Raw genomic sequence first — 25,930 nt, 5'->3', positions numbered from 1 at the left:
CTCGGAAGCCACTCTGAGACTCAGACTGTCTTATTAAAGTACCTGGATGAGGAACAAAATTAACAATTCTTTCTCAATCAAGACATTCCAAAGAAATAAGGGAGATAAGGAACCTAACCGGGATTCAAATTAAAAAGTTCCTAGACTTTTGGCGGAGCTTCAAGGCCTTTGGGTGAACATATTTGACATGAAATTTCCAAACACAGTTATTGTCAACAAATAATACTTTACTCAAAAAATATGTACTTAAGGAAAGAATGCTTCGGGAAAGATAGCGAATTAGAAAGGGAAAAGGTACCATTTAATCCACATCCAGAATGCCAGTCTCTTATTGCTTGTACCTTAACCACAAGATATACATACACACCCCCACATTTAAAATATATATGTATATATTATGTATGTGTGTGTGTGTGGGGGGGTGTTTGTATACATATATGTATTACACATACAGCACTTACTATGTGCCAAGCACTGTTCTAAGCACTGAAGTAGATGTGAATTAATCAGGTTGGACACAGTTCCTGTCCCACATTGGATTTACAATCTATGTAGGAGGGACTAAGGGATTAAGGTTGATTAAATATAAATGAGTCTTGAAGTATTCTCAGACCAAGACTTGGAGGAGAAATAGGGTCCAGTTACCAGCCACAAGCTCAGAAAGAAAAGAAACTAAAGTTCCTGCAAAGGTTCTCCTAGAGAATCCTGGGAACTTGGCTCCACCCAGAATTAACCCCCTCACTGGTTACCAGGGAAGACAAAGTTAGCTCCCTTTGCTATTGGGAAATACAATTGTCATGTTCCTTCTCTACATTTCCTTTACCCACCTTCAACAGGAAATTGGATTTGGTGTTTTTTGTTTTGTTTTGATTGTATTTGTTAAGTGCTCACTATGTGCCAGGCACTGTAATAATAATAAAAATAATAACTCTGGTATTTGTTAAGCACTTACTATGTACCAGGCACTGTACTAAGTGCTGGGGCAGATACAAGCAAAGTGGGTTGGACACAGTCCCTGTCCCACATGGGGCTCACAGCCTTAATCCTCATTTTACAGATGAGGGAACTGAGGCCCAGGGAAGTTAACTGTCTTGTCCAAGATTACAGTGCAGACAAATGAAGGAGCCAAGATTGAACCCCAGTCCTTCTCACTCCCAGGCTCATGCTCTATGCACTAGGCCATGCTGCTTCTCGAGTGCAACCACTTTCTTCTCAGGTTTTGACATGCAACCAACTCCAATTGGTTATTGTTTGGTTGTCTTGCAATAATGAACAATTTAATGGCCATTTCAGAGCCCAGAGTGGCAGAAGATGGAGTGGGTCCCCCTGATTCACAATCCAGAAAGTAGCCTGGAAGGTAGAAATGTTTGATTTGCCAAGAGTGGCTGAATGTTGCTGAATATCATTTTTCACCTCTGGATCATATTCTGAGCATCCCCATCTATCTGAAAGGCTCCTTTACCCACCTTCAAATCTCTTCCAAAACTCCATCTCCTCCACTCATGTCTCTGAAGCTACTCCACCACCCTGTACTCTCATCCAACATCTCTTGCACTTACTGAAAATTCTGTCAGATATTTATTTCTGGATTTCTTGTGTTTGCTTGCCTGTTATTGCACTAGTCTTTTGTGAGGTGTCTTTTTAATATCAAAATAGTCCCTGAAATTCTACCTTCTGGGTACAAGTGTGATTATCAGATGGGGAAGGGAATAAGAGATATCCATTCACAAGCACTTAGCACAGTGCTAAACGCTTAGTACAGTGCTCTGCACACAGTAAGCGCTCAATAAATATGATTGAATGAATGGCTTCCCCCAGGTAAATCAGTCAATAAATTAATCTAATTTAGTTAGTGCTTACTGTGTGCAGAGGACTGTACTAAGCACTTGGCAGAGTACAATATAACAATATGAGTTGGTAGACATGTTCCCTGCCCACAACAAGCTTACAGTCTAGATGGGGCGACAGACATTAATATAAATAAATAAATTATGTACACATACATAAGTGCTGTTTGGCTGAGGGAGGGATGAATGAAGAGAGCAAATCTGGGTGCAGAGGGAGAAGAGGAAATGGAGGCTTAGTCAGGAAAGGCCTCTTGGAGGAGATGTAACTTGAGTAAGGCTTTGAAAGTGGGGATGATGATGATGGTATTTGTTAAGTGCTTACTGTGTGCAAGGCACTGTACTAAGTGCTGGATAATAATTGTGGTATTTGTGAAGTGCTTACAATGTGCCAGGCACTGTAACTAAGCACTTAGTACAAGCAAATCAAGTTGGATGCAGTAATTGTCTGTAGGATATGAAGGGGGAGGGCATTCCAGGCCGGAGGCAGGTTGGGGGCAAGAGGTTGATAGTGATATAATAATAATTATGGTATTTGTAAAGCGCTTACTAGACTTGCTATGAAGAGCCTGGAAAATGTCATGAAATGTGCTGTTGTTACAATTGCCACAAAAATACAAATTGTCAATTCTATGGTGTTTCCAGTAATAATATATGGATCCAAAAGTAGGACAGTGAAACAACAAGATAGAAAGAGCATTGATTATTTTGATGATGGTACAAGTTAAGCACTTACTATGTGTCAAGCACTGTTCTAAGCACTGGGGGAGATACAAGGTTATCAGGTTGTCCCACGTGGGGCTCACCATTTTAATCCCCATTTTAAAGATGAGGTAACTGAGGCACAGAGAAGTTAAGCGACTTGCCCAAAGTCACACAGCAGGAAATTTCCTGCTGTGAAATGTGAAAAACATTTTGAAATGTGGTGGTTGGAGAAGGCTTTTGTGAATACCATGGACTGCCTGAAAAACAAACAAATTAAGCCAAAGTGGTCTTTGGAATCCCAAATAACTTGACCTAGATTGGCATATTTTGGACATATAATCAGGAGGACTAATTCTCCAAGACACAAATGCTATCAAAATTCCAGGGAAAATGTGGAAGAGCAGACCAGCAGCTAGATAATAACAGTAATAATAATTACGGTGTTTGTTAAGTGCTTACTGTGTGCCAAGCACTGTTCTAAGCACTGGGGGAGATAAAAGTTAATGCAGTTGTCTCATGTCTCACATGGGGCTCACAGTCCTCATCTTCATTTTACAGATGAGGGAGCTAAGGCACAGAGAAGTTAAGTGACTTGCCCAAGGTCACACACCAAACAAGTGGCGGGGCCGGGATTAGAACCCACGTCCTCTGGCTCCCAAGCCTGGGCCGTTTCCACTAGAGACCATAATGATAATAACGGAAGAACTGTTAGAAAGGTTGCACATTATGGTAGAGGACAGAACGTTCTGGAGAAAGTATACCCATGGAGTCACTATGAATCGGAAATGACTCAATGACACTTAATAAAACGCTTACTATGTGCCAAGCACTGTACCAAGGGAGTAAGTTAACATGAGAGGAGAGAAGTGTGTGGGCTGGGTTGTAGTGAGGTAAGGCAGGAGGGGGCAAGGCGATTGAGTGCTTTAAAGCTGATGGTAAGGAGTTTCTGTTTGATGAAGAGGTGGATGGGCAACTCCTGGAGGTTCTTGAGGAGTGGAGAAGCATGGACTTAACATTTTTGTAGAAAAATGATCTGGACAGCAGAGTGAAGTATGGACTGGAGTGGGGAGAGACAGGAATGCTCCAGGTGGCCGGAATGCTAAAGAAAGATCTCCTCTTAAGGCTTCTCTATTCTTTTTGGATGCCTTTCCTGGTTCCACCATAAACAGTATTACCTTGATCTCTCATCTAACCTACATTATGACATCTCCACTTGCATCCAGAACACCACTGCCTAGAGGTCCCACCGGCACCGCAAACTCAGTGTGTCGAAACGGAACTGCGCATCATCTTCCCTGAGCCCTTACCTCCTCCTAACTTTCCCATCTCACTCATTACCACCACCAACCTGGTCCCAGAGATCTGCAAGATCTGTTTTCAAGGACTTGCATTCTTTCAATTTTTACATTCTATCAACCAACTCCGTTTCATGGCACTCTCCCAAACACTTAGTACAGTGCTCTGCACAATGTAAGCATTCAATAAATACCACCAATTGATTCATTCAATCCACTGTCAAGTTCTTTTTTCATTCTTGGGTAATATTTCCCTGAACCCTCCATTCCCCTCCATCCAAACAGCTACCACCCTGGTCCAACATCAATTTATAGCACAGGTAGATTATCGATGCATCCTCCTTTCTGGGACTTCCTGGTTCCAGCCTCTCCTCACTACAACATATTCCCTACTGCTCCAGGGATCACCTTCATGGAGGGTTGTTCAGCAAACATCTCTCTACTGCCTGAGCCCCTCTTCCATTTCACTACTCCTCAAGACTTAATTTTTAAAATGGTAACCATTAAGTGTTAAGTATATATTATGTGCCAGGCACTGTACTAAGCACTGGGGTAGACACAGCTAATCAGACTGGACACAGTTCATGTCACAACTGGACCTCACTGTCACAGCAGGTGAGTGGCAGAGCTGGAATTAAAACCCAGGTCCTCTGACTCCCAGGAACCTGCTTTTTCCAATAGGCCACAGTGCTACCCCTCATTGCCCCTTAATCAAGTAAAAGTCTTCTGTGACTGCCCCTCAACAAGAACTTTCATAGTCAGTTTCAAGGCTCTCAACAAATTCACTCCCTCTTATAGAGGAACAGGGATGCCTAGCTTTTATGGTATTTTTTATGCACCTACTATGTGCTAGGCACTGTACTGGCTGAGCCACACAGGGCTCACACTCTCAATCCCCATTTTACAGGTGAGCTAACTGAGGCTTGGAGAAGATAGAAGATTGCCCAAGGTCACACAGCAACATGTGGCAGAGCTGGGATTCAAAGTCAATTCCTTCTGACTTCTAGGCCCATTGGTTGCTGTGAGAACTTGGGCAAGTCACTTAGCTGATCTGTCCCTCTGTTTTCTCATCTGTCAAATGGGGATTCAATCCTACACCCCCTTACTTAGACTGTCAGCCCCATGTGGGATAGGGGCTGTGTCTAACCTGATTATATTGTATCAACCTAAAAGCTTAGTTCATTGCTTGGTACGTAGAAGGTGCTTAATAAACTATTATTATTATTACACATTTGAGCTCTTCAGTCGCTACTCCCCAGCTTGCTTTGTTTATTCTCAAACTAACTTCCTAACAACTCTCACTTCTTCGTCCTTCAACAATCAATCAATCAATGGTATATATTGAGCACTTACTGTGTGTGGAGCACTACTAAGTAAAGCTGATAGACGTTATCCCTGCCCAAGAGGAGCTTACAATCTGTAGATAAATAGATGAATTGCAAATAAAGTACATCCCCTCTTCCATGCCATTCCCCCGACCTGAAACTTCCTCCTCCCCACACTCAATACCCCATCAAATCCTACTTCCTCCAACAAGCCATTCCCAAATAGATTCCAGTACCCCAAGCTGTACAAATCTACTAACAATGTTCAGGACTTAAAAACTTATTTAATCCCAAGTCTCAGCCCTTTTGAATATATGTTATTTAATTGTACATTCCTTAATTACTCTACTTGTAAATATTTGTCTGACTCCTCCATTAGAGTAAAAGCTTCTTGTGAAGCCAATTACCTGTTTTGAATTTCCCACATGCTTAATATAGAGCTTGGTGCTCAATAGGCATTCATAGTACTACTACTACTGGTATTTATTAAGTGCTATTGTTAAGTGTTTACAAGTTCTGGGATAGATACAAGGTAATCAGGTCCCACATGGGGCTTAAAGTATAGGGAGAACAGGTAATGACTCCCCACTTTGCAGATGAGGGAACTAAGGCACAGAGAAGTTTAGTGACTACTCCAAGGTCACACAGCTGACAAGTGGCCAAGCAGGGAGTAGAATCTGGATCCTCTGATTCCCTAGCTCCTGCTCTTCCCACTAGGCTATGCTGTTTATTACCACTACCTTGTAATTTCTTTCAGATAGGATTGAGGTATATCCTCCTGGATTCTTCCTCTGTAGTAAGTTTCTTGGCTTCCCAGTCTGGCAGAAGAAGTCTCTACTATCAATCAATCACACTTACTGAGCACTTAATGTGTGCAGAGCACTGTACTAAGCTCTTGGGAGACTACAACAACACATTCCCTGCCCCGAACAAGCTTACCCTTAACATCTTCTAAAGCAGCCTGGGCTCTCTTCCACTTGGGATACAATTAAGTCAGAACACCTACCTATCCTGCACTGTAATTCAAGGGTTTGTTTTCTACCCTTATGAAAACAGCATTTCCAAAGCAGCATGTCCACATGTTTTGTTTTGTTGTCTGCCTCCCCCTTCCAGACTGTGAGCTTGTTGTTGGGTAGGGACCATCTCTATATGTTGCCAACTTATACTTCCCAAGCGCTTAGTACAGGGCTCTGTACACAGTAAGCGCTCAATAAATATGATTGAATGAATGAATGAATATGGGCCTGGGAGTCTAATGGGCTAGGTTCTAATCCCAACTCTGCCAATTGCTGGCTGTGATCTTGGACAACTCACTTAACTTCTTGGTGCCTTAGTTTCCTCAACTGTAAAATGGGGATAAATCATATTCCCTCCTACTCAGACTGTGAGTACCATGTAAGACAGGGACTGTGTCCAACATGATTAACTTGTATATACACTCTCTCGTACACCGCACACACCCAATCTGTCACCAAAACCTGCCGGTCTCACCTCCACAACATTGCCAAGATCTGCCCTTTCCTCTCCATACCAAACCGCTACCTTGTTCAACCTCTCATCCTATCCCAACTGGATTTCTGCATCAGCCTCCTCTCTGATCTCCCATCCTCCTGTCTCTCCAGTCTATACTTCATTCTGCTGCCCAGATTATCTTTGTGCAGAAACGCTCTGGGCATGTTACTTCCCTCCTCAAAAATCTCCAGAGGTTACCAATTAACCTACACATCAGGCAAAAACTCCTTACTCTCAACTTCAAGGCTGTCCATCACCTCGCCCCCTCCCACCTCACCTCCCTTCTCTCCTTCTACAGCCCAGCCTGCATCCTCGGCTCCTCTGCCGCTAAGCTCCTCACTGTACCTCATTCTCGCCTGTCCCACTGTCGACCCCTGGCCCATGTCCTTCCCCTGGCCTGGAATAATAATAATAATAATAATGTTGGTATTTGTTAAGTGCTTACTATGTGCAAAGCACTGTTCTAAGCGCTGGGGTAGATACAAGGTGATCAGGTTGTCCCACAAGGGGCTCACAGTCTTCATCCCCATTTTACAGATGAGGGAACTGAGGCCCAGAGAAGTGAAGTGACTTGTCCAAAGTCACACAGCTGAAAAGTGGCAGGGCCGGGATTTGAACCCGCAGCCCCTGACTCCAAAGCCCATGCTCTTTCCACTGAGCCATGAATGCCCTCCCTCCACACATCAACCAAGCTAGCTCTCTTCCTTCCTTCAAAGCCTTACTGAGAGCTCACCTCCTCCAGGAGGCCTTCCCAGATTGAGCCCCCTTTTTCTTCTCCTCCTCCCCATCCCCCCCGCCCTACCTCCTTCTCCTCCCCATAGAACTTGCATGTATTTGTATAGATTTATTACTCTATTTCACTTGTACATATTTACTTTTCTATTTAATTAAAATGATGTGCATATAGCTTTAAGTCTATTTGTTCTGACGATTTTAACAATTGTCTACATGCTTTGTTTTGTTATCTGTCTCTCCCCCTTCTACACTGTGAGCCTGTTGTTGGGTAGGGACCGTCTCTATATTGCCGACGTGTACGTCCCAAGCGCTTAGTACAGTGCTCTGCACACAGTAAGCACTCATAAATACGATTGAATGAATGAATCTACCCCAGCACTACCCCATGACACATAGTAAGCACTTAACAAATGCCATATAAAAAGAAAAAGAAAACCTAGTCCATTCCAATGGGCATTATAATTTTCTCCAGACCACCTCACTGTAAAACAAATGATTTAGAGATTTCACCTCTCTAGGTCTTAGAATATGCTGAAAGTGTAATAGGCAAGCCACTGGATTGTAAATATAGAATAATAATAATAATAATAATAATGGCATTTATTAAGCATTTACTATGTACAAAGCACTGTTCTAAGTGCTGGGGAGGTTACAAGGTGATCAGGTTGTGCCACAGGGGGCTCACAGTCAATCCCCATTTTACAGATGAGGTAACTGAGGCACAGAGAAGTTAAGTGACTTGCCCAAAGTCACAGAGCTGACAATTGGCAGAGCCGGGATTTAGACCCCTGACTACTGACTCCAAAGCCCATGCTCTTTCCACTGAGCCACACTGCTTCTCTATGATGAATGATCCCTCAAAGGGGATGTAAGGAAAATGGAAAGTAATCTTGAGGTCAAGATAGGGCAAAAGAGGGTTAATCTCCACTCTGTGAAAGGGGATTTCAAAGAAATGAAATTTTCAAAGAAATGAGATTTTCAGGGGTAGGCCAATTGTCCAAGTGTGTAGTGGAAGAGAGAAATAGAAAGTAAAGAAGAAAGAGGAAGGAAAGACACACTTGCCAAAAAGACTCAAGTGATAGGGATGGAGATACAGGTCTTGCAATGAGGTTGGGGGGTGGGGGGGGCGGGAAGGTGGAGAGAGAGAGAGAGAGAGAGAGAGAGAGAGAGAGAGAGAGAGAGAGAGAGAAGAGGGGAGGAGGCAGCGAGGCGAGGAAATTGAGGAGAGAGGAGTTAAAGACAGGGGCTCAAATGAAAATAAACAGCTTTAGCCATCAATCAGATCTGGTTGGAGTGATCCATCATATGAAAGGGTGGGGCCTCATCAGAGGGAACAGATCACAAACCCATGGTTTTCCTTGCTGGAATCAGAGTTTTACAAAGCCTTTCATTTTCAAGGGAGTCGACCCTTGAAGAACGGAGGGCGGCCTCCCTTTCACTCCCATTCCCCTGTCAGGAATGCATTTTGATCTCTGTCTCCTCCTCTAAACAGTGAGCTCCTTGTGGGCAGGGATGTGTCTACCAATTCTTCCGAGTGCCTAGTACAGGTAAACTCTCAATAAACATCACTGACTGATTGATTGATTGATTGATCAATCACGTAAAGCAGCCACCTTGAGCAAATGGCAGTTGAGAGCCAGCCTGGAAAGAGGCACTGTGGATTCCCTAAGGTTTTCCTCATATCAAGCTTCCGTGTGCTCTTAGGGCAGATGGGCCCAGCAAGGATCTTCTGCCATTGGAGATAAAGACCAGAGTCTGCCAAATGATGTGTGCCTGAGGGATGCATGCTGAGCAGGCACAACTTCTTTTCCTGGCACCAACGTCCCCATTATCTGAATGTTTTTCATACACATTGCAGAGCTGAATCAGAAACTGCTATTGTTATGTTTCCGGCACAGGCCACAAAATTATGGGAAATGAACTGAATGTCTGTGGACCGTGATTTTGGGTGGTGGTGGTAAGGGGACTACGATGTGGAAAGTGAATGAGAAAGGTGCTCATTTAGGTTGAGAGAGAGAAAATAAAATACAATGCTTTTTTATTAGGGAAAATTTCAACACATGCTTTGGAAGGCTGCTAATCCTGCAGGAAATTACACTCTCTCATTTGTAAATAGTTCTTTAGAACTGAATGTTAGTCAATCAGTCAATCAATTACTCTTATTTATTGAGCAGTTACTTTGTGCCAAGCATTGTACTAAAGTGCTTGGGAGAGTGCAGTTTGAACACATTCAAATAATAAGCTATTTTGAAAGCTGTCTCCTTGTAGGATCACCAGCAGGATTCATGATCTGGTTTCCTGATATAAATGACCTACACTCCGTATAAATCCTTCAATCATGAAAGATTAAATTCAGTTCCTCCCCATTTGCAATATATTTGCATTTTTGCTACCATTAGCATTGGCTTAACAAAAGGATAATTGGAATGGCCTATTTTAAAAGATTTTCTCACCTCTGTTTTACACAGGTGTTAGCCAAATTGCTTCCCAAGGGATACTATAAAATGGATTGACTTCTGGGAGAAATGGCTCCTCTTTAAAGAAAAATAAATGTATTTCTATGTATTGGTACTTTTGCTAAATTTGACCCAAATTGAATGTTTTCACCTATTTTATTTGTACTACATGGACTGCTTCACTTGGAAGACATTTAATTCTATCAGTAATGGGAGGTTTTGCATGAGTATTGGACTCATTCAAACAATCACTTGTATTTATTGACCACTTACTATGTGCAAAGCACTGTACTAAGCACTTAGGAGAGTAAAATACAACAGAGTTGCCATCACATTCCCTGCCCACAATGATCTTACAATCTAGAGGGGGAGACGGGTATTAATATGAATAAATAATTTATAATGTATAATTTAAAGTTAAGTAAATAAGTACGGTGGGGTTGAGCCCAAATAGAGCTATCCTGTTGTACTGACTGTAGCTTTGTCACAGAAAGAAATCCTTAGCAGGACTAAACTTGTTTGGTGAATGATTTTAACAACAAAATATGTGGCCAGATATTCTGAAAATAAAACTCAATTACAGATACGGATGACCAGAAAACATAATGACCCTTAGGGAATCAGAGGGAAGGGGGAGAGTTCTCTTTCTGACACATTCCAAATAAGCATCTTGACATTCAATAATTGTTTACGTACACATTTACTCATCAGCAGAAAAGTACTTTCTTCACCCACATATATCTAATTCACTGAAGAGTTTTGCAAGAAAGAGGCAAAGAATGTCTCATCTAGTCCCAGCACTACTGTAGAGCTCCCAATTAATCTACCTAAAGAGGTGTGAAAAGGAAAATGTTGTAGTGTCAATTGATTGATCAATCAATCCAGCAATGTATTTATTGAGCACCTACTGTATGCAGAGCACTTTAGATTTTGGGAGAGTACGGTATAACAGAGGTGGTAGACATGTTCCCTGACCACAACGAGTTTACAATCTAGAGGTCCAGGACATTTTTTAATAGTATTTATTAAATTTTTACTTTGTGCCAGGCATTGTACTAAGCACTGGGGCATATACAAACTAATTAGGTTGGATACAGTCCATGTCCCACATAGGACTCACAATTCTAATTCCTATTTTGCAGATGTGAGCACAGAGAAGTTAAGTGACTTGCCCAAAGTCACACAGCAGACACGTGGAGGAGCTAGGTTTCAAACCCAGGTCCTTCTGACTTCAGGTCCTTGTTCTATCCACTAGATTGTCTCATGAATATATAGAACATAACATTTTTCAAAAGGAGTAGGTTTCATCAGAAGGCCAAATCATTTTTCCTAGGATTTTGTGTACATTTTACCTACATTTTTTTCCCCAAAGAGAAGCTGATGTTCTGCTGTTGTAATTGATGGAGTGTAGGTTAAAATCACTAACATTGCAACAGGTGGTTACAAAGATGGGATTTTATAGTTTTCAGTGAAATATGGGAATCATCTAATTAATCAATAGTATTTATTGAGCACTTACTCTGTGCACAGCACTGTACTAAGCAGTTGGGAGACTACAATCACACATTCCACACATTTGGTAGACACATTTCCATACCACACATTTGGTAGACAAATTCCCTGACAAAAAGGAGTTTACAGTCTTGAGGAGGAAGTTAAGCTCTGGACTAAGCCCTATTATCCCCTATTCCCTGTACCTTCTGTGTGGCTCTGCACTGGGATTTGTACCCTTTAAGCACTTGATAACTTGATATTCACCCCACCCTCAGCCCCACAATACTTACACACATATCCATAGTTTATTTTATGGCCTTTCTCGCCCTCTAGACTGTAAGCTCCTGGAGGGCAGGCAATCTGACTATCAGCTCTTATACCCTTCCTGCCACCTGTTTTTTTTTTTTTTATTTGAATCTGTATCACCTTAACAAGGATGGTGATTTAGCACTATGCTCTCCAGAATCTTAGGAGATATTTTTAAAATTCTAGAATACTCTGCCATAACTCTTGGAGAGGGAAAGGTTTATGTGTTTTCTATTATAGAAAATTTAGTGATGGACAGATCATAAATCCAGGATTTTCAGTTCATTTTTAGAATGAATATGACTGATGTTTATCATTACTATTAAATGATTTTAATATAGCTTTATTCCGTGAAAGGCTCTACTGAAATTCAACAATTAAATCACATGAACTGGTGGTGTTTTTCCTGGGGACATAGTTAACTAAGTTGGCCTCAAAACTAGATGCCTCCTTGGTTTATATAAGTGATGGTATTTTTTAAGCACCTGATTAGTGAAGGGGAGTGAACTAAGTTCTTGGGAAAGTACAGTACAAGGAAAAATATGTTCCTTTCCCTTCTTTTTTTTAATGGTATTTGTTAAATGCTTACTATATGTGTGGCACTGCACTAAGCACTGGGGTACATACAAGAATAATCATGTTGGACACAGTCCATGTCCCACATGGGACTCAAATTCTTAACCCCCATTTTACAAATGAGGTTACTGAGGCACAGAGAAGTTAAGTGACTTGACAAAAGTCACACAGCCAACAAATGGCTGAGCTGGGATTAGAACCAAGTTCCTTTTGACTGCCAGGCCCAGGCGCTATCCATTAGGCCATACTGTGTCTCATGAGGGAACAGACGGGTATTATTTACAAATAGTGGGAGCACAAGGAAGAACAATAAAATACCTCGTAGTGCAAATGAATATTTCAGGATGAAATAGCTGAATAAACAAGGAAATATGTATGTTTGCATGATAATAATAATAATGATGGCATTTGTTAAGCGCTTACTTTGTGCAGAGCACTGTTCTAAGCGCTGGGGGGAATACAAGGTCACCAAGTTGTCCCACGTGGGGCTCACAGTCATAATCCCCATTTTACAGATGAGGTAACAAGCTCAGAGAAGTTGTGACTTGCCCCAGGTCACACAGGAGACACGTGGCGGAGCGGCATTCGAACCCATGACCTTGGACTCCAAAGCCCGGGCTCTTTCCACTGAGCCACGCTGCTTCTCATTTCCATTTCCATTTGGGATCTCCATGCCTAGAGTTAATCCCTATATGCCCCCACCAAACAAAAAGGCAGTTTACATAAGAATTTTTCACTTTTTTCAGCTTTTTTTTTTCAATTTTTCTCGTTTTTTTTTTCAAAAAAATTTTTTTTCGTTTTTTTTCCACTTTTTTTCACCTTACATGTCATATAATTTCTCCGATATTATATATTATTATATATTGAGATATATATTATATATAAATAATATATTTATTATTATTATAATTGCTGAGGATGGTTATAAATACATAAGGACCAGTGGTTGTTGGTAAATAGAAATAATATGAGGATTTGGGAACTAATCCATGAAGGCTTTCTAGAGGAGGGTGTTTTGGGAGGATTTGCAAGATGGAAAGAGCTATCCATCAGATTTGGGGCAGGGGAGTGTTTCAGGCCACGGAACATCATGAGTGAAGGATCAGAGGCAGGAGAGTCGGGAGCAAGGTAGAGTTAGTAGGTTTGCTTGTAAAGAACCAAAAGTTGTCTTGGAAAATAGCATATGAAAAGTGGTATATATAAGATAGTAAGGGTGGTGAGAGCATTGAAATCGATGACAAGAAGTTTGTTCTAGATGAAGAGGAAGATGGGTAGACTCTGGAAGCTTTTGAAGAGGTGTAAAGACACTAATACTAGGAAAAGTCCAGGGAAAATGTGGAAGAGGCAGACCAGCAGCTAGGTGGATAGAGACCATAAGAATGGTAACGGAAGAACCATTAAAAAGATTGTGGATTATGGCAGAGGACAGGATGTTATGAAGAAAGTATATCCATGGAGGCACTCTGTATTGGAAATGACTCAACAGCACTTAATAATAACAAAAACAAAGACAAATTCTGGATGACAGTCAGGATGATAAATAATAATTATTATTACAACCACTTACTATGTGCCAAGTACTCTTCTAAGCCCTGAAACACAAAAGTTAATTAGGTTGCACACAATCCCTGTCCCACATGGGGTTTATACTCTTAATCCCCAATTTTACAGACGAGGTAACTGAGGCCCAGAGAAGGAAGTGACTTGCCCGAGGTCACGCAGCAGACAAGTGGCTGAGCCAAGATTAGAACTTAGGTTTTTCTGACTCCAAGGCCCTTGTTCTACCCACTAAGCCATGGTGCTTTTCTAATAATAACACTGGATGATAACACTGGCAACATCATGGATCAGGATTAAAGGAAGGGAAATTCTAGAGTCTGGGGGACCAGTGAGAAGACTGATACAGTAATTAATTCATTCATTCATTCAATCGTATTTATTGAGCACTTACTGTGTGCAGAGCATTGTACTAAGCGCTTGGGAAGTACAAGTTGGCAACATATAGAGATGGCCCCTACCTAACAGCCGGCTCACAATCTAGAAATGACTTGCCCAAAGTCACACAGCAGACAAGCAGCAGAGCTGGACTGTACTAAACGCTTGGGAAGTACAAATTGGCAACATATAGAGACGGTTCCTAAACAACAGCGGGCTCACAGTCTAGAAATGACTTGCCCAAAGTCATACAGCAGACAAGCAGCAGAGATGGAATTAGAACCCAGGTCCACTGACTCTCAGGCCCGTGATCTCCACAAGACCACACTTCTTCACGTTCCAGTACGATGCTCTGAACACAGCAGTGGCTCAATGTGTCATTTACCAATCAATTAATTCTCCTTAAAATTCTCCTTATTAAAAGGCTGTTTAGGAATGGGGCTCTCTCTGATCCTACCATTTTCCAAAGGGGAATATACCACCAGTTGGTTGGTGTCCTCTGGGATTAGAAGAGGGTAAATGACTGCTTGGGTTATAATAGGTATGATATTTACAGAACGCTTACTATGTGCCAAGCACCTGTGCTAAACAGTAGGGCAGATACAATTTAATCCAAACAAACAGGGTCCATGTTCCACCTGGGCTTCACAGTCCAAGGTTGAGAGGACAGGGGAGACCTGGGAATTGTCCGGGTCTCACCAGAAAAATTGGCGGTATTTAGCCGTAGATTGACTATGAGAACATAAAGACAGTGAGGAGTGAAGAAAGATCCTGGTGTTGGGAGGATGGTAGTCTTGTTGACAGAGATGGGAAAATGGAGAGGAGTTGGTTTAGAAAATAATATGGGAAGTTCAGTTTGAGTTTGAGAGGCTCACCAGAGGGAAATCCATGGGGAACTGTCTTGGAGACAAGAGGAAACACAAGAGTTTAGAGCAGGAAAGAGAGTCTAGGCTAAAGAGGTGGCTTTGGTATTCATCCACATAGCAGCATGTTCTAGCAAAAAGAGCAGAGGCCTGGGAGGGAGGATAACTGGGTTCTATAGCCAGCTCCAACTCCATCCTGTGGTGTGTGATCGTGGTCAAGTTAGCATGACCTAAGAATAATAATAACAATAATAATATTTGTTAAGCACTTCTGACTCCCAGGCTCAAGCTCTATCCACTAGGGAGAAGCAGCATTGCACAGTGGATAGATCATTGGCTTGGGAAGGGATTGTCCCTATTTGTTGCCAAATTGTACTTCCCAAGTTTTTATTACAGTGCTCTGCACACAGTAAGCACTCAATAAATAAATATGACTGCCTGAATGAATGAAAGATCATGAATTCTAATTCTGACTCTGCTGCTTGACTGCTGTGTGACCTTGGGCAAATCACTTCACATCTCTGTGCCTCAATTACCTTATCTGTAAAATGGGAATTGAGACTGTGAGCCCCATGTGGAACAGGGACTGTGTCCAACTCAATTTGCTTGTATCTACCCCAGCACTTAGTACAGTGCCTGGAGTGGATGCAAGCAAATCCGATTGGACACAGTCCCTATCACATGTGGGGCTCACTGTCTCAATCCCAATTTTGCAGAAGGGATAGCTAAGGAACAGGGAACTTAAGTGAGTTGTCTAAGATTACAATCAATCAATCAATCAATCGTATTTATTGAATGCTTACTGTGTGCAGAGCACTGTACTAAGCGCTTGGGAAGTACAAGTTGGCAACATATAGAGACAGTCCCTACCCAATAGTGGGCTCACAGTCTAAAAGGGGGAGACAGAGAGCAAAACCAAACATAGCAACAAAATAAAATAAATAGAATAGATATGTACAAGTAAAATAAATAAATAGAGTAATAAATATGTACAAACATATATACATATACACAGGTGCTGTGGGGAAGGGAAGGAGGTAAGATGGGGGGGGATGGAAAGGGGGACGAGGGGGAGAGGAAGGAAGGGACTCAGTCTGGGAAGGCCTCCTGGAGGAGGTGAGCTCTCAGTAGGGCCTTGAAGGGAGGAAGAGAGCTAGCTTGGCGTGGACATGTGGCAGAGCCAGGATTAGAACCCAGGTCTTCTCTCTCCCCCAGGCCTGTGCTCTTTCCAGTAGCCCACACTGCTCTCTGTGTATACACATACACACACATACATGGCAACCATTGGGTGTTTTAGAGGAATAGGGATATGTGGACTGAACACATTTTTAGAATATTGATCGAGGCAGGAGAGTGAACTATGGATTGGAGTAGGGAGAAACAGAAAACATGGGGGTCAGGGAGGAAGTCCAGCATGGTTGGGATGGAAGTCAACATGACCTGAGTTCAAATTCCGGCCTGCCACTTACCTGTTCTGTGACCTTGGGCAAGTCACTTACCTTCTCTGTACTTCAGTTTACCTCGCCCGTAAAATGGGTATTAAGACTGGGAGCCCCATATCATCATCAATCGTATTTATTGAGCGCTTACTATGTGCAGAGCACTGTACTAAGCGCTTGGGAAGTACAAATTGGCAACATATAGAGACAGTCCCTACCCAACAGTGGGCTCACAGTCTAAAAGGGGGAGACAGAGAACAAAACCAAACATACTAACAAAATAAAATAAATAGGATAGATATGTACAAGTAAAATAAATAAATAAATAAATAAATAGAGTAATAAATATGGGACATAGACTGTGTCCAACCTTGCATCTACACCAGTGCTTAGTACAGTAACTGGCACCAGTAAGCGCTTAACAAATACCACTTTAAAAAAAAGTCCAACTATGGTGACAAGCTTCAGAATATACTGTACCAGCTGGAATACCAGAGGTTTGCTTTACAAGGAACATCAAAACCAGGAGCAAAGGGAAATGTAAGTATTTTTCAGCTAACTGCATTCATTCATCATTCAATTGCATTTATTGAGTATTTACTGTGTGCAAAACACTCTAATAATAATAATAATAATATTAATAATAATAATAATGGCATTTGTTGTACTTCCCAAGCGCTTAGTACAGTGCTCTGCACATAGTAAGCACTCAATAAATACGATTGATAATAATGATGATTTGTTAAGCACTTACTCTGTGCTAAGCACTGTTCTAAGCTCTGGGGCATATACAAGGCAATCAGGTTGTCCCATATGGGGCTCACAGTCTTAATACCCATTTTTCAGATGAGGGAACTGAGGCACAGAGAAGTTAAGTGACTTGCCCAAGGTCACACAGCAGACATATGGCGGAGGCTGGATTAGAACCCATGACCTCTGACTCCCAAGCCCTCACTCTTTCCACTAAGCCACACTGCCTCTAAGTGCTTGGGAGAATACAGTATAACATGAGACACATTCCCTGCCCACAATGAGTTCACAGTCTAGAGGGCGGGGGCACAGACATTGCTATAATAAACAAATATATAAATTACAAATATATACAGATATATACATATGTTTTGTGAGGAAGGCAGGGAGGATAAATAAAGGAGCTAATATGAGCGGCACAGAAGGGAGTGGGAGAAGAGGAGAGGAGATCTCAGTCAGGCAAGGCTTCCTGGAGGAGATGGGCCTTCAATAAGGCTTTGAAGTGCGGGAGAGCAATTATCTGTCTGATATGAGGAGGGAGGGCATTCCAGGCCAGAGGTAGGATGAGCACGAGAAGTCGGTGGAAAGATAGGTGAGATCGAGGTATAGTGAGAAGGTTAGCATCAGTGGAACAAAGTGTGCGTTGCATCCCTTGCATTAGAGAAGCAGCATGGCATAGTGGATAGAGGAAGAGACTGGGAGTCCGTTCTAATCCCAGCTCTGCCACTTGTCTGCTGTGTGACCTTGGTCAAGTCACTTCACTTCGCTGGGCCTCAGTTACCTCATCTGTAAAATGGGAATTTGGAACTGTGAGCCCCATGTAGGACAGGGACTGTGTCCAACCTGATTTGCTTGCATCCACCACAGTGCTTAGTACAGTGCCTGGAACATAGTAAGCAGTTAACAAAAACCATAATTATTATTATTATTATTATTGCCTCCCTCCATACATTGCTGGTGAGAGATGGGAAAGGAGACAAGCCACGTACTTACTACCTCGCTTCAGCCAAGTCTCCCTTTGAACAATAATCAGAAGTCAATTACTATATGGCAGAAGTTACACAAGCAGGAGTTCCTTATTCAGTTTTGTCCCTGGAGAATGAGCTACTGATTTCACAGAAATGAGGAGATAATCCATGCCACTTCCCCAGAAAGGCAATGTCAGATCTATTTGGTCTGTGAGATAAATTTGCCATTGCACACATTTTGCCTTACGAATTGCTTAAAAGTGCTTTTCAAGGGTAACTGGTCTATGTTAGCGATTACCCCAATTTTGCAGTTTCTATGTTCCTGTTTCACCCACAGGATTGCAAATTCTGCAAAAGTATACATCTCTAAAATACAGTGATTAAAAGATTCTGAATGTCTCCTCTTCTACACTCATGGAACCATTTCTTGTGAAGATGACATTTGTAAATTTGAACTGAGGTTTGACATATCATTGAATCTTCAACTACTGTGGGCATTTGCTAATGGAGATGGACAATCCAATCTCCAAATAGAACAATTTCATAAACTCTGTACAGTCATTTCTCCTATAAAGAATATTGTCATACAATTTGGATAAAACGTCTTAGAAAATCAGAGCATAATGCAGCTATGAAAATGTTATAAAGGGATGGGGCTCTATCAGAAATTGTTCCAAGCCAATACTAGATAGTGTGGAGACCTTGTTATAAATCCTTCATTAGCATTACAAAGGGAAACAATTTTACCTACTTAAATTTCAGTATTTACTGAAAAATGCTTTAAAGCTTTTTAAATTAGCTCCCTGGAAGGTGCTAATGATCCCTGAAATGTTCATTCATTCATTCATTCAATTGTATTCATTGAGTGCTTACTGTGTGCAGAGCACTGTACTAAGCACTTGGGAAGTACAAGTTTGCAACATATAGAGATGGTCCCTATCCAACAGCGGACTCACAGTCTAGAAGGGGGAGACAGACAACAAAACAAAACATATAAACCAAATAAAATAAATAGAATAAACACATACAAGTAAAATAAATAAATAGAGTAATAAATATGTACAAACATATATACATATGTACAGGTGCTGTGGGGAGGGGAAGGAGGTAAGGCAGGAGGGATGGAGAGGGGGAGTGGGGGAGAGGAAGGAGGGGGCTCAGTCTGGGAAGGCCTCCTCTGTCAGCAAAATTTCAGAGAAACAAGTATTAAAAGTTCGTTTCAGATTTGACTATTTCAGAGCCTCCAAAATCTTAAATTTCACCCAGTCTGTACTATTCCAATTGTTTCTGAACTCTCTTCATCAAAATAATAATAATAGTAATAATGGCATCTGTTAAGCATTTACTATGTGCCAAGCACTGTTCTAAGTGCTGGGGTAGATACAAGGTAATCAGGTTGTTCCGTGAGGGGCCCACAGTCTTAATCCCCATTTTACAGGTGAGGACACTGAGGCACAGAGAAGTTAAGTGGCTTACCCAAGGTCTCTCAGCATACAAGTGGTGGAGCAGGGATTAGAACCCATGTCCTCTGACTACCAAGCCCATGGTCTTTCCGCTAAACTATGCTGCTTCTCCACTGAAACAGTTGTTGACACAATATAATCTTTGGATAACATGAGGATTTCCTAGAATGCTACTTCGATTTTACTGGAGATATATCTGCAAATCAACCACAGAATAACTGAAGCCCTGTGTGTGGCTCTTAAATAGCTATTCCTATGTAGGCAAAGAAAGGTCTAGACTGTGAGCAGGAATGTGTCTGTTTATTGTTGTATTGTACTCTCCCAAGCTCTTAGTACAGTGACTTCCAAACAGTAAGCTCTCAGTAAATACGATTGAATGAATGAATGAATAGTAGGCCTTTAACCTAGTCTGAAACCTAATTCTATGGTGTTGCCACACTGTTTTTGGTAATAATAATAATAATAATTTTGATATTTGTTGAGCGCTTACTATGTGCCAAACACTGTTCTAAGCGCTGGGGGAGATACAAGGTAATCAGGTTGTCCCACATGGGGCTCACAATCTTAATCCCCATTTTCCTGATGAGGGAACTGAGGCCCAGAGAAGTTAAGTGACTTGCCCAAAGTCACACAGCTGATAAGTGGTGGAGCTGGGATTAGAACCCATGACCTCTGACTCCCAAGCCTGTGCTCTTTCCACTGAGCCATGCTGCTTCTGCTTCTCTGGTAGTAAAATACATTTGGATTTTTACTATGCTTTTATTTTTCCACATTAGCAGCATGGGCTAGTGGAAAGAGCATAGGCCTGAGAATCAGAGGACTTGTGTTCTAATCCCTGCTCTGCCAACTGCTTCCTGTGTGACCTTAGTCAAGTCACTTAACTTCTCTGTGCTTTAGTTGCCTTATTGTAAAATGGGGATTAAAATATCTGTTCTCCCTCCCACTTAGACTATAAGACCCATGCAGGACAGGGACTTGTCCGACCTAATTAACTAGCATTTACCCCTTGTTTAGAACAGTGTTTGACACATAGAAAGCGCTTAACAAAGACCATTAAAAAATCCCTGTGAGATAAGAAAAGACAGACATTATTATCCCCATTTTACAAATGAGACAGCGGAGGTACAGAAAGTAAGTTACCTATCTAGAGTCAATAACAAGCCAGGGGCAGAGTTAAGACTAGAATTCATGTTTCTGATATCAATATTTGTATGCTGTTTCAATTAGAACATACTGTTAACCTGTTAGTCTGCTATATGTATTATGATATGTATTATTGTGTGCACTTGGGGGAGTTCGGGAGAATGACATAACAGCGTTGGTAGACACAGTCTATGCCCACACTGAGCTTACAGTCTAGAGATGATTTTACAGTCTAGAGACTGGGGAGGTTGATTTTGAACTTCCTTGTCTTTCTGTGCATCATTGGACAGTGATTCCCTAGCATACAGAATGTGTCAGCAGGCACATAACGAAAAAAAATTACTCTTTAGTAATAATAATTATGTTATTTGTTAAGCACTTACTATGTGCCAAGCACTGTTCTAAACCCTGGGATAATCGGGTTGTCACACGTGGGGCTCATAGTCTTGCTCCCCATTTGAGAGATGAGGTAACAGGCATAGATAAGTGAAGTTACTTACCCAGTGTCACGCAGCAAAGTGGTGGAGCCGGGATTAGAACCCACATCCTCTGACTCCCAAGCCTGCCCTCTTGCCATTAGGCCATGGTGCTTCTCAATAATAGCAGTGACAAAGTGGTTCAAGATGTAAAGTAAGTGGAGGCAAAGATATATGCAATTATTTGCACATGCTCCAATGGAGTTTGTGAGCTCCTTGGAAAGACACAGCCCTGGAATTACCTAATAGAGCTTAGGTGGCGTATCTAGCATATTTCAAGGATATTCCTCCCACTACAGTTTTCATTAGTGAAAACTGTGCCCTCACTGTGCCTCTTTCTCACCTGTCCCACCGTCGACCCCGGCCCACATCCTCCCCCTGGCCTGGAATGCCCTCCCTCCGCACATCCGCCAAGCTAGCTCTCTTCTTCCCTTCAAAGCCCTACTGAGAGCTCACCTCCTCCAGGAGGCCTTCCCAGACTGAGCCCCCTCCTTCCTCTCTCCCTCCTCCCCCTCCCCCCACCTTACCTCCTTCCCCTCCCCACAGCACCTATATATATGTTTGTACATATTTATTACTCTATTTATTTTACTAGTACATATTTACTAGTCTAGTTATAATATGTTTTGTTTTGTTGTCTGTCTCCCCCTTCTAGACTGTGAGCCCGCTGTTGGGTAGGGACCGTCTCTATATGTTGCCATCTTGTACTTCCCAAGCCCTTAGTACAGTGCTCTGCACACAGTAAGCGCTCAATAAATACGATTGAATGATTGAATGAATGAAAACAGAAGCTTCCTAGGTTTTGACTATACAGACAGAGATCCTCCTGTTTGGGGAATTCAGTCAATCAATAGTATTTATTGAGTGCTTAATGTGTGCAGAGCATTGTACTAGCCCACTGTTGGGTAGGGACTGTCTGTATATGTTGCCAACTTGTACTTCCCAAGCGCTTAGTACAGTGCTCTGCACACAGCAAGCGCTCAATAAATATGATTGATGATGATTTGGAGACCATCCATTTACTCCCAGTTTTTGTGGGAATAGGGTCCATCCATTTTCCTGGAGCTGGGTCCCAGACTGCTGGCTTCTCCCCACAGCTCTCTAGTAAGGAAAAAAAATTCCCAAGGGCAGCCAGCCAGCCCAGCTGGCATTTCACAGGGGATTCCTGGGTTCTAAATAAGTGTGGCTCAGCTCAGACTCGTGCTGTAGCTATAAGAAACAGCGGCAGTCAGACATTTCCTGGGGAATTTGTGGGTCCTGGGGATTTGGAGTGACCCTCTGTGAGAGTAGACATGAGAAAAAGAGGTACCAAGGACAGCTGGGTGACAGAAATAGGTGTCCCCATATACCCCACACCATAACCCTACCAGAGGGGCTTGTGTCACTGGAGACTCAACAGGCAGATTTTCCTACCAATGTGATCTAGGTTGGGCATGGCGTGCACTCAACTGGTAGATTTGCAGGGAAATTTTTAGGGAAGCAGCATGGCTTAGTGGATAGAGCAAAGGCCTGAGAGTCAGAAGGTCATGGGTTCTAATCCCGGCTCCATTACTTGTGTACTGTGTGACCTTAGGCAAGTCACTTCACTTCTCTGGGCCTCAGTTACCTCATCTGTAAAATGGGGAATAAGACTGTGAGCCCTGTGTGGGACAGGGGCTGTGTTCAACCCAATTTGCTTTTATCCGCACTAGTGCTTATTACACTGCCTGGCTAATAGTAAGTGCTTACCAAATACCATTATTATTATTATTATTATTTGCCCAGCAATTAGATCCTGCTGGGGGAACCAGAAGATGGGTGGTAGAGGCAGATTATAAACGAATGTTTTAATTGGAGGAATCCCAACAATAAAAATTTCCCAGAAGCATTTGTCACAAAAGTCAGATTAGCAAGCGGATTAGCAGACCAATTAGCTTGTATCTACCCTTAGTACAGTGTCTGGCACATAGTAAGTGCTCATCAAATACCATAAAAAGTGGCAAATGTATCATGTATCTGTTTGCTGCAGTGTGTTCTCCACTTTCTTCCTTTGACTGAATTCCTTTTCTCCTTCTCTCTGCCCCCTCTCTCCTTAGATATGCTCTTTCAGTCAGGTTTTATCTGAAGCTCAGCTGCATCCCAAACTCCCTGGAGATTTTAGTGAAGCAGTATTTGACCTCGTATCAGTTCTAATCACTACCCAGTACTCAACTAAAGAGGTCAGGAAGGAGAATTTGAGTTCCATTATGGCTGCTACATTTCTGCTCTTCTACCTGATTCTGAGACAAAAGACATTCTCTGGGCTATTTAGGAGGGAGTGGCCCTGGTATGGCACTAAGTTTGGAGGGTGACATGGTGTATAAAGGAATTACTGGGACCCTGTCAGCCCCATGTGGTCCACACTGCTGATAGTAATAATGATGGTATTTGTTAAGTGCTTAATACGTGCACTGCACTGTGATAATAATAATAATGGTATTTATAAAGCGCTTACTATGTGCAAAGCACTGTTCTAAGCACTGGGGAGGTTACAAGGTGATCAGGTTGTCCCACGGGGGGCTCACAGTCTTAATCCCCATTTTACAGATGAGGTCACTGAGGCACAGAGAAGTTAAGTGACTTGCCCAAAGTCACACAGCTGACCATTGGCAGAGCCGAGATTTGAACCCCTGACCTCTGACTCCAAAGCCCGTGCTCTTTCCACTGAGCCACACTGCTTCTCTGCTGTACAAAGTACTGGGGTGAATACAAGAAAATTGGGTTGGACACAGTCCCTCTCCCACATGGGGTTCATGGTCTTAATCCCCACTTTCCAAAAGAAGGACTGAGGCATTGAGAAGTGAAGTGACTTGCCCAAGGTTACGCAACAGACAAGGGGCCGAGTCAGAATTAGAACCCAGGACCTTCTAACTCCGAGGCCTATGTTCCTTCCACTAGGCCATGTTGCTTCTCCAATTGCACCATACTGCTGGTTCCATCCAGCAAGTTCCCACTGTGAGCCCTGAGGCTGCAGGCTCAGAGCACTGCTCTAATGAATTAGGAGTAACCCTACTTTGTCTTATTATTATTATTTAGTCTCTGCTCTAGCCATCCTTCAGCTATTCTCCATAAAACCTAGAAAATTTTGCATTCTCCTTATGTTGAAATTGTTGCTTTTCTCCCTGCTCTTTCCATTCCAAAAAGAGTTCTTAAAAGAACTACGGTCCTCTAGGATCCATGTTAGAGAGCTATACAAGAAACTTGTTCTTCAACAGCACACAAACACTCGCTCAACTTGAAATACCCACTGGACTGTTTTGGGGAGAGGATTATCTAATTGCTATGCAAATAACACACCAAATAGATTCCCAAGTAGAGTTTGGTTCAGTTATCCATTTATTTGAATGCCCGTGCATACAATTAGAGTTCCTGAAAAACAGCTGCAAAATTCAGGTGCAGACAGCAAACTCTACAAGAGAATAATTTGTCCTTCTTGAATTACACTGATGCATTCAAATTTTAAAAATAATTTGGATTTATAAAATAGTCTCCTTCAAAAGAGCTCAAAATTCTTTCCTGGATGAATGTATTTAATTTATAAATTATGCCCTTCATGTTTAGAAATGGCACTACTGACAGATCTCAACCAAGTGTGTCAGTACTGTGGAGAAAAGCTCTTCAACTACATTAGGTATATTGGTCTCAGGCATCCTACTGAGTTGGGTATTATCCTATTTTACGTTGTACAGAGATCTGCCCAGACTAAGTGGTCAATAACTACTACCGTTTGACTTACCAAAGTAGAAATAGCAACATTTTTCCAAATGAAGCCAAGATTAGATCACACTTCTCCAATACTCAAAGCTACTTGTGAAACTGTTACTACTGTAGCAAAATTCACCTTGGTGATTGACTGTAATGTATCTTGAATATTGAAGAGACAAACCCCATAAAGCCTCTATTCTTCCAAAGGCTAACTGAACTGTTCCTCTGTACTTAGTTGACAGGTCAGCCTACTTCCTTGGAACACACTGGAAAGACATTCAGGATGGCAGGTCAGAAAGAAAATTTCACGTGAACCAGGCTTCAGGGGAATAGGACTTTGAGAGGACAGGCCTCCTCAAGCCCATTTTCTTTCCCAGTCTCTTCTCCCCTTTTCCCACCCTATACAGAATTTCTATGCAGACCATTCTGCCAAACTAGCACAAAGAGTACAGAACTCACCATCAATCAAGCAATTAATCAATGGCATCACAACAAACGTACGGTCAAGAGGAACATCGACAACCTCTCTTTGGAAAATACAAACCTGTATAAGACTGTAAACTCCCTGAAGGCAGGAATTGTGTCTACCAAGTCTTTTGTACTCTCCCAAACATTTAGTATAGTGCGGTGCACACAGTACATGGTCAGTAACTAGCACTAATTGATTGACTAATGTATAGATCTACAGTTATCTATGTTTAGAGTGTGTATGTGTCTCGAGTCCTTTTCCTTAAGGGAAGAACCTTCCAATTCTATTTCCTTCTGCTTTTCCTCCCCTCCTCCTACCCTTCATATAATTCTAGTCCAAAAGAAACACATCCAAATAGCCTTTCTGGATGCTGAGTTAAAATATGTGGCCTCAGCTGCCCTCTGAGCAATTAGAAAAAAACAAAAGTCTAAAAGGTGGCTAAGTAAATTGTGC

The 25,930-nt window shown here is 42.1% G+C and overlaps 1 long non-coding RNA gene across 1 annotated transcript in view; it reads left to right on the top strand.

Moving 5' to 3' along the window:
- Positions 1–25,930, top strand: part of LOC119928058 — a 158,376-nt gene that overhangs the window by 45,820 nt on the left and 86,626 nt on the right. The window lies entirely within an intron of this gene.

This window comes from Tachyglossus aculeatus, chromosome 1 (assembly GCF_015852505.1).
Source record: "Tachyglossus aculeatus isolate mTacAcu1 chromosome 1, mTacAcu1.pri, whole genome shotgun sequence".
In the NCBI taxonomy this organism is placed as follows: domain Eukaryota; kingdom Metazoa; phylum Chordata; class Mammalia; order Monotremata; family Tachyglossidae; genus Tachyglossus; species Tachyglossus aculeatus.
Note: the sequence above shows the minus strand (reverse complement) of the source record. Positions and strands in the feature narration are given on the sequence as shown.